A 19,581-nucleotide genomic window follows, 5' to 3' on the forward strand; every position below is an offset into this window, starting at 1 on the left:
AAGTTCAGAGAGTCGATTTCAGTACCCAAATTTCAGAATTCTAAGTGTTTTGGAACGAGACCCCCACGACGGTCCGTCGTGCCCATGACGGTTCGTCGTGGGATCCGTCGACTCAGCCAGTTTTTCCAGAAATAAAATCTGCTGCTCAAAACGACTAAACAGGTCGTTACAGACGAGCTTAACTCGCCAATACATAATTATATTAATTTAAAAACTAAAACAATATAAATTACCCCACCCCAAAATTCTAATATTAGAGATGCTGGATCTCTTTAGGTGAGAATATATGATATGACCTTTTGTTTGCATAGCAAACATGTTAAAAAAGCTTTGGGAACTTGAAAAGAGTTTGATTGAAGGATTGTGGTGGCTAGAAAAAAAGATATATGAAGACTTGAAAGTGTTTTACAACTAAATTGATAACTAGCTAGTGTCAATTGATAGACAAGAAAAGCGAGTCAATTCTTATGTACACACCTAATAATATAATCAATTAATTAGTGAAAATCTAGTCCATTAATTAAGAAATATTATTTGTTCATAAATATAAGGATTTTGAACATTTAATGAAAAATATTGTGTGTCACACTAATTTTGTGCATCACACGTTTATTTGGGTATCAAATGTGCATTTTGTGCGGCATGTGTGCATTTTGTATGTGTCATATGTTCAACTCTTTATATTTGATTAACTATTAAATTTATTTTTTTGAGATTTATAGATTATACAAGACTACATTCACCAACGAAAACAATTAATGATTGATTCTGAATCAATATATATATATATATATATATATATATATATATATATATATAAAGCTGGATAATAAGTCCGTTGATATGACATAGCTCATTGACCAGTATTACTATTTTTCTATTTTCTCAGAATTTTGAAATTTTTTCTTCAATTTCTATTAAAAAGTTTTTACAAAAAATTACTCTCTTTCTTTATTATTAGCATTTATTGCAGTTAATGGATAATTTCAATACTATTTAACAATTATTTAATTAAAAATATTACGTGGTATTAATAAGGAAATGGGGTTATTATACCATGTTATTAATAAGGACATGGAGTAATTTTATCGTGTTATTAATAAGGAAAGAGGGTAATTTTGCTTAGCCGTTACATTTGGAATGAAAATTTGTTTTAAATAAATGATACTAATAAAGAAAGAGAATAATTTTTTGTAAAAACTTTTTAACAGAAATTGTTCGTAATATATTACAAAATAATTGGATTTAACTATATATTTAAAATTTAAAATTAAATTAGCAGTAACACAAACGTTAGCACTACGTTTAAATTTTTAAAAGGACGTTAGCACTATATTTTAATATTAGAAAAACGTTTAGCACTAATTACAACACATCATTTTTTAAAATAATTGCAACATTAATGATTATATTTAATTTCTAATAGCTATTTAAACTCTTTAATCCTCAATATTTTTCTATGCATATTCTCCTCAAGACTAATTAAACTCATTTTACTTATTGTCCCTTTGAGAAATGAGAGATTATTCCTTTAAGGCTTGAAGCACATAATCATTCTTTATTCCATTACTAATTTTACTCTTCTCTATGATTTCTCTTCTTTTTTTTTTTTTTAAAAAATAACTTCTAACTATAGATGTTAAAATTGTGGAGTGATATTTAGCCGAAAGTATATATTTATATCACATTATTACTTTATATTTTATGCATAATTGTATTGTTATCTCATTTGATTTTTGGTGTTTTGAGCTTATTATAAATTTTATGTGTACAGAAAATGTGTTGAATGAATATGATAAAAAAAAGAGGAGATTTTGACTTTTTTGAAGCAAAGGAACAAAGATTAAAGGATGACTACGCCCTCACGTGGTGAGAAACATATGCGAAGAAACAGTCAGAGATTTAAAGTCAATCGGGCTCACCACTGGTGTTCCCAAGTACAAGCCAAGAAGGATTATCTCAATGAGTTTAGATTAGTTATTTGATTCCTAATCAAGTTTTATTATTTTATTTTTAGTGAAAGAAATTTCTGGAAAATAAATATTTTGTACTATCTAATAAAAGAAACAAACCTACTGCCATTAGAATCACATACAAAAATTCGTATTTAAAAATATAATCTTTTTATATAGATTCATTTTTCAAAGAAGATATAATAATAAAAAAAAGTATCGTTCGTCTATATTTCATGAATGTTTATAATTATTTTTTATGCATAAATAAACATGAAGAATTTCATCATATTTATTTGAAAAAAATTGTATGTTAAAAGATCTTTTCCAAATTGACTAATATATCGCGCGAAGCACGGATATGTTTTCTAGTTATACTATGTAGCGATGACAATTATGTTATTTATTTCCCAATCCATCCAAGTTGATATACAACTCTTTTGATATATAGGATTACATGGGAAAACACATATACATTTAGTTTGTTTGAACTTTGAGAGAGAAAATTGCCGAATATTAATACTGAAGCGAATATTGTCTAACCCAGATAGGATGCATAAGGGACTTGATCAATTATATTTTGACCAATCATTTGAATTATACTAGCTTTAACTCGTCTAATACAAATTTCTACTAATTTATATACTAAAAGGATAAAAATTAAAAAAAATTAGAAGAAGTTCTTCACATTATTGTCATTATTTACTAATAATATAGAAGAACATATAATCAAGGTTACAATATTATTGTATTAACAATATTAAAGCAACAATTGCAATTTTTATTACATAAAATAAATAAATTGAATTACTAAATCGCGGTTTCACTATAATCACAATGACAAATGAGACATGTCATAATTTGATCCATAAAAATTTAATATACAACATTTGGGATAAATATGGTTACATGGAGTGAACATTCACGTTTGGTCTTCCTAAACTCTGAGAAACAAATTTATCAGATATTATTATTGAAACAAATACCGTTTAACTTAGAGTAGAGTATATATGAAAGTTGATCAACTATTTGTTGACCTATGATTTTAGTTTGATGAGCATTTTTCGCCTAGTACAGAATTTGACTAATTTATAAACTAAAATAATATAAATTATCCCACCCCAAAATCATAGTATTAGAGATACTTAATTTCTTCGGGTGAAAATATATGATGTGACCTTTCTTTGCATAGTCACATGATAAGTAGCTTTGAGAATTTGAGAAGAATTTGACTGAAGAATTGTAGTACCTAGGGAAAAAATATATGAGGACTTGAAAGTGTTTTACAACTAAATTGATAACTAGCTAGTGTCATTTTATAATTAAAAAAGAGTGATGTCTTATGTATATATGTAATGATGTAAACAATTAATTAGTTAAAACCATGTCCATTAATTCAGAAATCTTATTTGTTCATAAATATAAGGATTTTTAACATTTCATGAAAAATTTTGTGTGTCACACGTTTATTTTTTGCATCACATGTTCAGTCGGTGCATCAAATGTATATTTTGTGCGGTATATGTGCATTTGGTGTTTCATATATTCAATTGTTGATATGTGATTTACTATTTAATCATTTGTTTTGATAATAATGATTATTAGAAGACTACACTCACTAAAAAATAAATTAATTATTCAGTCACAATTTTACTATAATCGGGATGACAAATATGACATTTTCTTTCATGATCCATCCAAGTTGATATACAATTATTTTGATATATATATATATATATATATGGTTACATGGGAGTACACGTATACATTTAATTTGATTTTTCTTTGAAAGAAAAATTTGATGAGTGTTATTACTGATAACACTCAACTACACATCATTCAATTCTAGGGGTAGGCGATCACAATCTAGTATAAATCCAACAAAGAATTGGGTTTGAACTTACAGGACGTGATACAACATGGAATTCAATTAACAAGTAAAGGTTGTGCTCTAGTCGTTTGTAAAATTAAACATTATCGAAACAAAGCAAAGTAAATTAAAGGGATTTGAAAAAAAGTGTCAGATGAGGGATCAAGTTTGTCAATTAACAAGTACAACAACTACAAAAATAGGGAAGTAGATAAGTAAAGAGGGATTCTCAGGGATGTGATCGATTAAAATCTAATTTCACTATATGGGTATATAGTTTACTAACAATAGTTGAATCTTTGTGGGTAGTCTAGACTATAGATGTAATAGCTTTCTCTCAAACAACTATCACGATTCAAGCGGGTTCTCTCGAACCTCGACAAACTTAATAATATAACCAACCTAATACCTCAATTAGTCTACTATCTTGAGCTAGATTGGTAGGATTGAGTTTAGATTCACTCTCTCAATCAATCGATAGCCTTGATTCTAGAACCTCTTTCTCAAGCAAGCCAGAAAACTAAGTTAGAGTTACATTTGCAACTACAAGTCATGGATTAATACACAATATTAATCAAACTCACTTCGAATCAACATTAAAATTAGTAAACAACAAATACTCATAAGCTAATTAGAACAAATAATCACAATATCACAATCCCCAAATATGCGGGTTTTAGCCACACATTAATGAAAGCAAGAAAATATTATCATATGTTATTCATGAACTGGGTAATGATTTCCAAGTCTTCAAATGCTTCAAATCAACTAAATTTTGAACCCACTTGAAATCTCTACTCAGAAACTCTCAAACTAGTAAGAACAATGTTTTTGTCTCTTTTATTAAAAAAAAACCAGAGTTAGTGTATGTAGGAATTCTCTGGCTCTTCTTACTATTCACAAACTCTTTTGAAATTTTGCATTTGTACTCTTCGAAATTCACAGCTTGTGGACTGACCGATAGAGTTAGTCAACCATCGCCGGCCAGGAAAGAAATAAGCAAAATGTCACGCTCCATTACCATCTTGCCTCGCCTCGTCAACCTCAGCCTTTTGTAACTTAAGGCGATCAGGAGTTGAGTCATTGATCCATTCGGTCGTTCGCCAACTGTCCATCTCCATCGCCAAGTTGGCTGGTTCCCTAGGGCTGGCACGCTATAATATTAGGTTAGTTGAGGGTCCACTAAGCGGTTTGTCGAGTGGTCTTAGAGATCACAAGGATTGCCTTTCTTTAACTTTTTCAGTTTTTCTTTCCTTTTTTCCCGGTGATGTCCTTGACTTTCTCCTTTACCTTCATTGCTGCGAATCAACACTTCAACATCCGTTTAGAGTATAAATTAGGCATTGAGGACAATAAAAATATGAAAACAAAGCCCTAAATAAGTCAAAGTATCAGACTCATCAACACCTTAACTTAAACTTTTTCTTGTTCTCAAGCAAAACACAAGATCAATAAGTTCAACAAGGATGTCTACAAACAATTCTACTCAAGACGGAACATGAATGCACACAACATGTTTAAACTACTCATGCAATGTTCAATTGTGCACTCTAAGTTTCAAACTGTGACTAGCCATTATCTTATGGACTCAAACTCACAATTCTTGTTTCGAATGCAAGTTCAAGCTCAACAAAAACATTCAAATTCCCTCATATCAAGAACGATTTCATGCTCATACAAAGATTATCAAACTTTCATAATTTTATAATCGAAAACAACTCTAACTCTCTAAAAAATACATGCTTGATTATTCCCTATAGGTTTGCCAGTATTTTCCAATCTACATGATATTAAGCTCAATCAAGATCACAAAGGTCTTTCACTGCTTGTAACGGGACTTAGGGTAATGGTGTAACCATTTACGCTTAGTGACTTCTATATTTATGAAGCATGGACTGCATTTCATACTTTCTCTTTCTCTATTACACTTTTTACTCTCAAAATCCACACCCTACTCTTTTTAAACATGACTCATTGGATATCCCATTTCTTTTGCTCATTACACTCATTTTATTTTCACAATTCTTTTCTTTTTCGATCTCTTTCTTAAATTAATCTCTTTTGTTTTATATGGAGGGTTACATCTTTTTCAACATGATCTTTCAAGGGTGAATTTCTCAAACTTCTTGATTTTCCTTCTTTTTCACCTCACCCCTAACTTAAGCTTTTGGACTAAGTTTGCTATTCAAAATAACCAATACTCCATGAATATTTTAGGTGGGAAAGAAGTTAAAAAAAAGGTAGGCTCAAATAGTGAAAAGTTAGGTTCACACTCTCACAAGGTGGTCACAAAGAGGTTTAATGACAATTTTGGCGCTTTATTGTGCTTAAGATCATTTCTATCATTCACTCACACTAGTCGATTGGACTAAGGAAGAAAGTTATAGCTATTATCAAGCATGCATTTGAAGATAACCTCACCAAACACACCATTCAACACAATCATCAAATAAGACTTTACCATTTTTGCTAGCGTGCAACGATTATCACAGAAGTTCAACACAACAATTGACTTGGTCATAATGAGATCCTACGGTTTCACATATGACTTATGCAACTTAATTTACCTTATCAGATTTGCACATACATGTCGTTAACTAAGAGCATTATTCAAGTCATCGTTATTGATCACCACTGACACTCAAAATTGTAAGAGAACAACCACATTCACAATTATCAAAAATTGAACATTTTAAAAATGGGTAAAGAACACATTCACATTAAAAACAATGGACCAAAAATATAACACCTTGGAATAAAGTAGACTAAGCTAAGGGCTAAATTCATGGCATGAACTAGAAAATTGTGCTTTGAGACCCTCCACAAGTGCCCACATGAGTCGTGAAGGGAACCAGAGATCGTGATGATTCTCATGATGCCTAGGCAGTAGCCTAGAAAAGGTTGCGTACATCTTACGAGAGCCTAGACGTCTTGTAATGGACACCCCAGATCGTCATTCCACACGTGGTGGTGAGGCAGTAGCTTCACAAGGCTGCCCCAAGTTAGCCTCCTCCACACAAGCCACTTTACAACTCGTGAAGGACTCAATGGGTCGTGAAAGGGGTCGTGAGAGTGACTTAGATTATTGGGTTAGAGAAATGGATGCAAACACACTGGTTGTTGACCAGGAGAGGGACCACGAATCGTGGTAGGCACCACGACTCGTGGATCCCCTTGTGGAAGGTGGCAGACCAATGTTAAGTGGAGGGTAAATTAGGTCTTTTCGGTTTTAATTAGAATAAGACTAGGTAATTTTACCAAGCCTAGTACACCTATATAAGTGATTTAAACCCTTTAAACTCACCATTCATGTCATTATTTCCAAAAATCCAATAGAAATCCCCACGCTTCTCTCAAATATTTTTCTCTCTAGAACTTGAAGAAGAAGAAATAGTTGGATCTAGGATCATGCTCATGTCTCCATCCCTCAAGAAATTTTGGGATTTTATATCAAGATATGATGGATTTTAATCCATGAAATCCTTTCATCCATGGAGCCCCTATGATTTCCCCAATTTAGAAGAAGAACTCCTCAATACTAGTTAGGGTTTCTTCTAATGTTATGGGTTTTTGATCCAATTGAGTGTATTATTGTTTGTTGACTTAATTGATATAATTACGTTTTTTTAGGATGAATTTACATTTACCATTCCTATCACATGTCTAAAAAGATGAAATTGATGTAAGTGAATTTTATGCCATGAAGGCAAAAATTGAGGATTTAGATGTATTCTTCTAGGATTAATGATATACATTTTAGAATGTCTGAGATTGAAGCATATATACATGAATTGCTTGAGATTAAAGCTTATAGACATGAATTTATTGAGATCAAACTATATATATGATGAATTATGACTTTTGGGCTTTAAGATTAGCGTTGTCTTTAGACCAAGACATGTATGATGAGTTATGATTGTTAAGGCTTTGAGAGTAAAGCTTATATGATTAATTATGATTTTTAGGGCTTTGAGAGTAGAGTTTATATGATGCATTTTGATTAATAGGTAGAATTGTTGGTGGAAGGATTTGCCCACATGATCTACTATTTAAATGTAAATGTGAAATGTTTTGTCACATAGAATGATTCTAGGTTGAAAGGCTTGCTCACCTAAAATGAATCAAAGCATGTATGAAATATGATAGATAAGACTTATCTTGGGTTAGAGTAATGATATTATTTATCCATAGTAGCTTGAAGTAGTGATATGATATCCCTTCATGACAACTTGACTTGGTAAGACAAGACTATTTCATGAATATCTTGAGTTAGTAGATCTCATGGATAGACTTGGAATGATAAATATTTTCCTTCCAATGGTTAGCTTGAACTAAGCACAATAAGGTGTTTTTCATGGTGGCTTCTCTTGGTAAGGCCATTTCTATTCATAGTACTTGGATTTAGAAATAGTATTTTCCTAGGATAGCTTGAACTAGCATGATAAGATGTTTGCATGGTAGCTTATATTGATAAGGTCGTACCAATTCATGGTAGCTTGGATTGAGAAATAATACCCTTCCTTGGATAGTTTGGATTTGCATACGAAGGTGCTTTCCATGATAGATTGGTCTAGCATAATGAGGTGTGTTTCCATGGTAGCCTTGAATTGGTAAATAGTAACCATTAATGGAGAATGACTTAGCTTGTATTAGTAAAGTAGTACTCCAATATGGATAATGATTTATCTTGGTTTGGTAAGATGATATGCCTTCCAAAGATAGTAGAAATAGCTAAAGATGGACTATTCCCTAAGCATAGTTACGATGAAACAACGTTACTTCAAGGAAGTATCGTAACTTTTTATGTTGATAGATTAGATTGGATTGTTGCTTGAGTTGCCTTACTTGATATGTATGACTAGAGGTGGAGGATCCAACTCTAGGCTTATGATAAGTTGAGGATACTTGAAAGAAGTGTTCCTCTTATACAATGATGATCTATGTGCATTGATTATTCTTATGACTTATGTTGTTATCTCTTATATTTATGGTATATGACTTAGGTTGACTAATGCCTACATTAATGTTTATGCTAGTTATCATACTTAGTACATATATGTACTAACGCATAATCTTGCCAACATTTCTTATCCAAATATAGGGTCCGACTATATCAACTCTCATCCCCATGGCTAGGATCATAGTAGAGCAAGATTTGAAGATTGATGAGTCCTTATAGTATTCGGGATTTGACCACCATTTCCTTATGTCTTTTCATGTTATGTTTTGAACTATTGTATGGGATGTGTCCCAGTGATATTCATATTTTAGATGGTTTGAGACCAGTCTAATAAACTTACACTTCATTTTATAAAGACTTTGATGTTGTTGAAAATGTTTTAAATTCCTACTCATTTCTATTACATTATGTTAGGATAGCTATGTGTCTTATATGAGGCCTATCGGGGTATTCGAACAACTCTTCATCCATAAACCGATGGGAAAGCAGAGTGTACTATCCGAACTTTGGTAGATATGTTATGGGCTTTTGTGATTGACTTCAAGGGAAATTAGGATGACCATTTGCCTTTGATTGAATTTTCCTATAATAATAACTATCCTCAAGTATTGGTATGACTCTATTTGTGGCTCTTTATGGTAGAATGTGTAGATATCCTATAGGTTGGTTTGAGGTGGATGAAGTTGCCTTGATAGGGCTCGAGTTAGTTCACGAGGCTATTGAGAAAATTTGACTTAATAGAGAGAGGTTGAGAACCGCCCAAAAGTAACAAAAATCATATGTCGATGTTAGGATATTGTATCTTGAATTTTATGTACATGATTAGGTTTACTTGACAATCTCATCCATTAAGGGTGTATTGAGGTTTGGTATGAAAGGGAAGCTCAATCCCCGATTCGTAGGCCTATATCAGATTTTTGAGACGTGTTAGTAAGGTTGCTTACGAGCTTGATTCGCCTAATAATTTGGGATTGAAGTGTAACACCCCGTATCCAAAATAGACCAAAAATCAGTTCTTCAAAAAAAATATGTAGATGCAGTTGACGTGACCATCGACGGACCGTAGCCTGACCCACGGTCCGTCCTGCACAACCGTCGATGGGATCAGAAACTCCCAGAAAATTTTCAGCCCAGAAAAACTGGTTAAGTCTTGGACTACGGACGGACTTACGTTCCGTAGGTCAAACGACGGTCCGTAGTCTGTGACCATGGATCAATACTCCCTTCACCCACTCTCTAACAAGAGCTACGGATGACCAGCACGGTCCATAGGTCTGACCGTAGGTGGAATTTGCAGACAGTGAAGGGGAAATGCAGTTGGGTCAACTTCAAATGGTCATAACTCTTATCAAAAAATGAATTAGGTGTCCCATGACCTACCCACAGATATATAATTGAATTAGAGCACTAGGTTTAAGTATCCTAGAATGTCTAAAAAGCCTCACTAAGTAGAGTCCTTTTCATGGGTGTGAAGTGCACCACATCTAATGAGAGAAGGGCTATGAAGTGTTTTAGGAAAAACTTCACTTTCTTGGTATTCTTATCGTGCGTGAGGTATGATATTATTTCATTCTAACTAGACATTGTGCGCTTAAGATCATGCCTACTCGTAAAGCTTAGGCATGGAATACTAATGGACTAATGCTTACTTAGTTCCTCTAGTACTAGATAAGGAAGTTCTAATGCAGAGTTTCAGAACGCCAATTCAGCTTTTAGGTCAGAGTATGACCAACCAGAATAGTTAGCAGGTTGTAGTTCTTACTAATAGAAATGATCGATCAGTGGCAGCCAGAGTTTGTGATTTTGTTAGGATGAATCCGCCTAAGTTTTTAGGGTCGCAAGTTGGTAAGGACCCACCAAAGATCATTGATGAGGTCAAAAAAATATTTGGTGTGATGTTAGTAACTTGTAGTGATAGGGAAGATTTGCATACTACCAACTCAAGGATGTGACTCACATATTGTTCACTCAGTGGAAAGACAACAAACATGACTTTGTCTTTTGTAACTCAGTATAGCAGTCCAATTCAGTGTCAGTCGAGAAACTCTCTCTGAACCTTTCTCAATCTCTACTCCAGTCGGTGACCCAGTTATAGCTAGACGGGTATACAGAAATTGCCCTGTCACAATCTTTCAAAAAGTCACCTCAGCAGATCTAGTAGATTTAGAAATGGTAGACTTCGATGTCATTCTAGGCATGGATTGGTTACACTCATGTTATGCCTCAGTCGATTCTAGAACTAGGATTGTTCATTTTCAGTTTGCAGAAGAACAAATCGTAGAATGGAAGGGTAGTAGCTTAGCGCCTATGAGTCGATTTATTTTGTACCTTAAGGCAAGAAAGATGATCTCCAAGGGTTATCTTTATCATCTAGTTTGGGTTAAGGATTTAAGTCTTGAAACCCCAACTCTTGAGTCAGTTCTAGTAGTCTGTGAATTTCTAGAAGTATTTCAAAAAGATCTTCTCGGAGTCCATCCCGAAAGGGAAATCAACTTTGGAATTGATCTCCTTCTAGATACCTAGCCTATTCCTATTCCTCCTCACAGAATGGCTCCAGCAGAGCTTAAGAAATTGAAAAAGCAGTTGAAAGACCTTCTAGATAAGCGCTTCATCAGACCTAGTATTTCACCATGGGGTGCACTATGTTGTTCGTAAGGAAGAAAGATGGTTCTCTCAGAATGTGCATTGACTATAGATAGTTGAACAAGGTCACAATCAAGAATAAGTATCCCATCCCCAGGATTAATGACTTGTTTGACCAACTTCAGGGTGCTAGCCATTTCTCAAAGATAGACCTCAGATCGGGTTATCATCAGCTCAAAGTCAGAGATAGCGACATTCCAAAAATAGCCTTCAGAACTTGGTATGGTCATTATGAATTTGTAGTTATGTCGTTTGGACTAACTAATGCTTCTGCAGCTTTCATGGATTTGCTGAACAGAGTGATCAAACAGTACTTGGACTTGTTCTTTATCATCTTCATTGATAATATCCTCATTTACTCTAGGAATGAGGAAGAACATGTGAGTCATTTTAGAATTATTTTACAGACTCTCAAGGATCTCCAGTTATTCACTAAGTTCAGCAAATGTGAGTTCTGGTTGCAATCCGTTGCTTTCCTTAGTCACATTGTATCTAGCGAAAGGATCCGAGTGGATTCACAGAAGATAGAAGCAGTGAAACAATGGCCCAGACCTACCTCTGCTGCAGATATCAGAAGTTTCTTAGGTCTAGCGGGTTATTACAGAAGGTTCGTGGAAGGATTTTCATCCATAGCCTCACTATTGACTAGGTTGACTCAGAAGATGATCAAGTTCCAATGGTCAGATGATTATGAGAAAAGCTTTGCAAAATTGAAAACTAGATTGACTACAACTCCTGTCTTGACTTTACCAGAGGGTTCAGATAGTTATGTGATCTATTGTGATGCATCAAGAGTTGGCCTAGGTTGTGTGTTGATGCAGCGAGGTAAGGTGATAGCTTATGCCTCTAGACAACTTAAGGTTCATGAGAAGAACTATCCAACTCATGATATCGAGCTTGCAGCAGTGGTGTTTGCACTCAAGATATGGAGACACTACTTGTATGGTGTTCATGTAGATGTGTTCACTGACCATAAGAGCCTTCAGTATGTGTTCATCCAGAAAGAGTTGAATCTTCGCCAGAGGAGATGGCTTGAGTTCCTTAAGGATTATGATATGAGTGTGTATTATCATCCTGGTAAGGCGAATGTAGTAGCAGATGCTCTTAGTAGATTATCTATGGGTAGTGTAGCCCACATTGAGAAATAAAAGAAGGAGCTAGTGAAGGATGTTCACAGGCTTACTCGTTAAGGAATTCATCTTATGAGCATATTAGATACTGGTGTAACAGTTCAGAATGGGGAAGAATCTTCTTTGGTAGTGAAGGTTAAGGAAAAGCAAGACAGTGGTCCAATTTTGCTTGAACTTAAGAATGCAGTCCACAATCAGAGAGTGGAGGTTTTCTCCCAAGGGGGAGATGGTGTACTTCGCTACCAGGGTAGATTGTGTGTTCCTGATGTGAGTAAGTTGAGAAAACATATCCTTGCGGAAGCCCATAACTCCAGATATTCTATTCACCCAGGTACCACTAAGATGTACCACGATCTACGGGAAGTCTATTAGTGGAATGGCATGAAGAGGGACATAGAAGATTTTGTGAGTAAGTTCCCCAATTGCCAGCAAGTCAAGGTAGAACATCATAAATCATGAGGTATGACTCAAGAGATTGATATTCCTACTTGGAAGTGGGATGTGATCAACATCAATTTCATCACAGGGTTACCTCGTACTCGCAGACATCATGACTCAATTTGGGTGATAGTTGATAGGATGACTAAGTCTTCTCACTTTTTAGCGGTCAAGACTACAGATTCGGGGGAGGACTATGCCAAGCTTTACATCAATTAAATTGTGAGGTTGCATGGTGTTCCTTTGTCTACCATCTCAAATAGAGGTCCTCAGTTTACTTCTCATTTCTGGAAGTCATTTCGGAAAGGTCTTGGTACTCAAGTTAACCATAGTACAACATTTCATCTACAGACGAATGGGCAGGCAGAACGTACCATTCAGACCTTAGAGGATAAGTTGAGAGCTTATGTGATCAATTTCAAGGGTAGTTGGGATGATCGCCTTCCTTTCATTGAGTTTGACTACAACAATAGCTACCATTCAAGCATTTAGATGGCCCCTTATGAAGCTTTGTATTGGTGTAGATGTAGATCTCCTGTTAGTTGGTTTGAAGTAGGTGAATCAGCTTTAATAAGGCCAGATTCAGTCCTTTATGCTATGGAGAAAGTGCAAATCATTTGAGATAGACTTAAGACAGCCCAGAGTCGTCAGAAATCTTACGCAGATGTAAGGAGAAGGGAACTAGTATGCCAAGTTGATGACTCGGTTTTCCTGAAAGTGTCACCTATGAAAGGGGTTATGAGATTTGGAAAGAAAGGGAAGCTCAGTCCTAGATATGCAGGCCCTTCTAATATCTTGAAAAGGGTTGGCAAGGTGGCATATGAGTTAGAGTTGGCAGCAAACTTAGCAGCAGTGCATTCGGTGTTCCATATTTCACTCTTGAAGAAGTGTGTAGGTGATCCAGCCTCTGTAGTTCCATTAGAGAGTGTGGCGGTGAAAGATAGTCTTTCTTATGAGGATGTACCAGTCGAGATTCTTGACCGTCAGTTAGAAGGTTGAGAAACAAAGAATTAGCTTCAGTCAAGGTTTTGTGGAGGAGTCAGTCCATAGAGGGAGCTACTTGGGAAGAAGAAGCAACCATGAAAGCCAAGTATCCTTAACTCTTTCTTTCCAATTCCACTCCAGCTTGAGGTAATAGTTCCTCTTCAGTTTTCCAGTCATTCATGCGTAAATTCAGTCTTAGAATCATGTTCCCTCAGTTTGCACTTGCATTTCTTGCGTATTTTCATGTTAACGAAAATCAATTCAGTCAGAAGCTCAGTTCTCAGTGTTTAGTAGTAGAGTTCGTAGCTCTCTCCCTCTATTCCAGCTAGTTTAGTTTTCATTCGAGGACAAATGTTCCCAAGGGGGAGATAATGTAACACCCCGTATCCAAAACAGACCAAAAATCAGTTCTTCAAAAAAAAATCTGTAGGTGCAGCTGACGTGACCATCGACGGACCGTAGCCTGACCCACAGTCCGTCCTGCACAACCGTCGATGGGATCAGAAACTCCAAAAAAAATTTCAGCCCAAAAAAACTGGTTAAGTCTTGGACTACGGACGGACTTACGGTCCGTAGGTCAAATGAAGGTCCGTAGTCTGTGACCATGGATCAATACTCCTTTCACCCACTCTCTGACAAGAGCTACGGATGACCAGCACGGTCCATAGGTCTGACCTTAGGTGGAAAATTTGCAGACAGTTAAGGGGTGATGCAGTTGGGTCAACTTCAAATGGTCATAACTCTTAGCACAAAATGAATTAGGTGTTCCATATCCACCAACCTTGCTAAAATCAGAACTTCGAGTAAAACGTTATGCCCGTTTTAGTAAAGTCCTGTCGAACAGGATTAACCGACGGGGATCGGTCAATCGACGGATTGTCAGTCCTGGTCGTCGATTAGTAAGACAACAACTTCCCCAGGGGTATTTTGGACCTTTCCCACTTCGTTTAAATCCTAAGTTACGTCATTTTGACCCTAAATCATCATATTTTAGTCAGTTTAAGCCTAGAAAGATAATTAAAACATATTTAAATCACATCATTAAATCAAAACTTAAAAAATTAAAAGCAAGAGATGAGAAAAAGCTCAAGAATGCTATTTCACAAACGCCACAAGTTCCAGCAGTTCCAGCCCTCAAACCTAAGTATTTTTTTGTGGATTTCATCACCAGGTATATGGGATTTCACTAGTGGGTCCCTTTCACCCATTGGGTCCCTAGTTTTCAGTCAGATTCTTGATTTTCTTGTCATGATTAAACCTAGGGTTTCTAGAACTTTGATAGAACTTCATGAACCTAGTAAATACATGTTCCAAACTAGATTATCATGTTATTACTCAGATTATCGCATGAATTTTAGAACCCTAGCTATGTGTTTCATTATTTCTTTAATTACACATGCTAGGTCATATTTTTCAGTTACTTCAGATATACATTCCTTAGTTATAAATGCATAATTACCAGATTAATTGTTACATTACCAGTTTGTATGTTCAGTTTCGAGCTATACAGTATTTACAGAAACTCAATCATAATCAGTAAGTACATAATTCATGGGAGTAGTATAAAACTGAGTTGGACTAGGGTTCAGCGTACCCAATTAGTCCCAGAACTACTAGCCAAGTAAGTTGTAAGTCCCCTCTATGGGCAATCAGTTTAGTGATCACGCCAGCATGCCCTTATACCTTTGGCAGAGCATATTGGGTCCTCTCAATGAGGAGTATACATCGGACTCTACATTTAGCTCATGTGGTTTTATTATCAATTATTAGTAGCTCCCACCGTTCATTAAGACTCTTTGCATTAACCATATATCAGTATATTCTGTATTCAGTTTCAGCATGTTATAAATTGGTCATTGCATCCAGTTAGCTCAGAATTCAGTTGATCATGTCAGATTATTATACTTGTTGTTATGCTTGTTCAGTTATGTTTTGTTTCAATTTTACTCTATCCTACATCTCAGTACCTTTCAAGTACTGACGCATATGTGCGCTACATCTTCTCGTGATGTAGGTTCAGGTTCTCAACATCTAGATCACGCATAGGTCGATTCCGATCTCCAGTTCAGCAGATTTAGTGGTGAGTCCTCATTCTCCGAGGACAACAGTCATGAGTGTCATTTCAGTCTTTAGTCATTTAGTTTTAGTTTTTTTAGAGATTTAGCTGGGGGCTTGTCCCAGTATTTTTAGTCCAGTTTATAGGCTAATTTTAGACATAGTTAGTTTCAGCCTAGTGTTGAGTTAGTAAATTCATTGTATTAAACTCATTAGTTTTCATATATATCAGTTTTAGCATATGATTATTCCCCATCTTTTCATTATAAGTTATGATTTAGCTTCCACATCAGTTTATTATCTTTAGAATGATCATGATCATGCCAGCAGGATTAGCTTGGGATCACTTGTGGTCCTAGGTCGTGTCCGCGTCTCGGGGGTAGCTCGGGGCGTGACTTCTATAGAACCTTTATTATGAAGAAGCTACATTTAATATTCTAGACCTGTAAGTTAAGAAATTGAGGAACAAAGAAGTTGCTTTAGTTAAGGTTTTATGGAGGAATCATTTAGTTGAAGTGCTACTTGGGAGGACAAGGCGGATATGATGTCCTAATATCCTCATGTCTTTCCCTCTCCCCCTACTATAGCTTGAGGTAATGAATTTCTTCTTGATTTGTTCTATTATTCGAGTCATGGGTGTTTTATGTTTTTCTTAGATTTCCTTAATTTATGCATGTTCATCAAAAATCTTAGTTTTGAAATAAAGTAACTTATATGATTTATTTTTCCTCATGAAATAAAGTGACTTATATGATTTATTTTTCCTCATGATGTTGTGCATTGAGTCTGAGTTGCCTATAAATTTCATGACATGAATTGTTGGACATGCCTTAGCTTGGAGTGGATATTTCCTCCTTGGATATGTGCTTTAAGTATAGATTGCATATAGGTTGCATGAGACTGTGTTGATTATGCTTTTAAATTTGGAGATGATAGTTCCTCCTTGAATGAAGGAAATTTCATGCATATTGGGTTTCTAGATGTAATTCCTACTCCCTTATGGTGCATTGAGTATGTTTAGCTTGGAGTTGATATTTACTATTTGATTGTATGTGTTTTTATGAGTTGCATGCATGATGGGCCGCTAATCATGAGTCTTTTTGTCTAAAAGTGTGCCTAGAATGGCATTCGACGATAAATGATTCCAAGGGATACAATGTAACACATCAAATTCAAAATGAGGCAATACAACAATTTCAGTAAAATTGAAGGTGCCATCCATGAGAGGCCACCCCCATTTCTCGTGGAGTTAACCATTGACCATAGGTAAGGCCCATGGTTTGTCACCCCATCTTAGGTTCACACTCTAGGACCACGACCTGACCAACGTACCGTTGGTCACACCGCGATCTGTGGTCCAAGACCTATTTTCCAAATTCTTTTACCACCAAGGACGGTTGTACAACGGTTCATCATCCTGACCATGGTCCATTAGTGGAGTCTCGTGGATTATACCTGACAGTTATTGTTAGGGGCATATGGGACTTTTCCTATTTTAATTATATCAAAGTAGTGTCGTTTGCCTAAGTCTAGAATACCAATCTAAGTAATTTTAACCCCTAAATTCACTCAGTAAAATCATTCTCTCAAAATCCCAAAAGAAATCCTAAAACTCTTCAAAATCCCAAAACAAATCTCAAAACTCTTCTCTCAAATATTCTCTCTCTAGAAGGTTGAAGAAGAAGAAGAAAATTGAAGTTAGGGTCAAGTCAAGTCTCCAATATTCAAGAATTTATGGGCTTTATGATTAAGGTATGATGTCTTTTCATCCATGGGATCCTTTCTCCCACGGATTCCCTTAGAATTCCTCAATCCGAAGAAGAATTCCCGTGATTCTTGTTAGGTTTCTTCCAATGTTGTGGGTTATGATAAATATTGATCTAATTGGGTGGATTATGATTGTTCATGAGTGAATAGATAGAATTACATGTTTTGGGATGAATTTATATGTATCCATGTCTATCCCTTGTCTAGAAATATGAAATTGACGTAGTTGGGGTTATTCCATGAAAGGAAAAAAATGGGTTTAGATGTATTTTTGTAGAACTGATACGATACACTAGAATTGCTTGAGATTAAGGCATATATGTTGATCATGATGTTAATTGATTGAGAGTAAAACCTTATAATGAATTGTTGGTAATTGATGTTATTGTTGTGCAAGGGATACTTTCCACATGAATTGCTTAATTATGAATATATGAATATGGAAGGCTTTCTCAATTGAACGATTCTAGGTTGTAATGATTGCTTACCTAAAATGAATCTAGACTAAAATACTATGTAATTGATGAGGCAAGAGGTGACTACCCTTGACCTCCATATGAGAAGGATATGAGGTGATTTCTCATACTCCTTATAATTAAAAAAGAGGAGACTCCCCACATTCCTATTATGATGCAGGGATTACCCGTGTCATATGATGTTTTCCATGATCTTAAAGTAAGTAAGACAAAAGGCGAATACTCATTAGCCTTTGTATTTAGACAAATAGGTGAATCCCCATGTCTTTAAAAGTAAGTATAAATAATGTGAATTATCTCATGAAGAATGAATAACTTGGGTTTTCGCTTGAGATTCCTTCCATGAGATAAGTATGACGAGAGGCGAATGACCAAGTCTTGACTAAGAATAAGCTAAGGTTGCTTGAGAAGTATTCCTCTTTTACTATAATGATTGATGTGTATTGATTATGCTTGTGGTTTACATTGACTAATCCTTATGATTATGTTCTTTATGCAAGCTATCATATTTAGTACTTGTTTATACTAACACATACTCTTGTCTACATTTCTTATCCAAATGTTTGGTCCGGCAACATCTCACCTCGTGGTTATGATCATAGTAGAGCAAGACTTGATGTTTGGTAAGTCCTCATAGCATCGAGGATGTGATCACTGTCTTCTTGTGTTCTTTCATTTCATGTTTTGAACTATTGTATGAGTTGTGTCCCAAAGATTTTCATATTTTAGTTGGTTTGAGACAAAGTATTATAGACCTCCGCTTCCTTTTATAAAGACTCTGATTGTATTGAAAATGTTTTAAATTTCCACATCATTTATATTACTTTATGTTATAATATGCTAAATGACTTGTATAAGGCCTCTCGGGGTCTTATATGCCTTGTTACATCTAGGGGGTACCCCTAGGTCATGACACTCTCTCACTAAGTTAGATCACATATGAATTCTTCCTATATATTTTCCCATAAGAGAGATATAATATGCTCCATAATATGTACAGGATTATAATCATAGTCAATTATGTTCTTCAATTTAAATTTTAGACCAAAAAGAGGCCTTGCTCTGTTTCCAAAATATATTTCTTTCCTCTTCAACCAAAGAGTTAAAATAATCAACAAAGCAATTATTATTCTGTAACGACCTGTTTAGTCGTTTTGAGCAGCAGATTTTATTTCTGGAAAAACTGGCTGAGTCAACGGATCCCACGACGGACCGTCATGGGCACGACGGACCGTCGAGGGGGTCTCGTTCCAAAACACTTAGAATTCTGAAATTTGGGTACTGAAATCGACTCTCTGAACTTCGT

This window comes from Solanum pennellii, chromosome 2 (assembly GCF_001406875.1).
Source record: "Solanum pennellii chromosome 2, SPENNV200".
Classification (NCBI taxonomy): Eukaryota; Viridiplantae; Streptophyta; class Magnoliopsida; order Solanales; family Solanaceae; genus Solanum; species Solanum pennellii.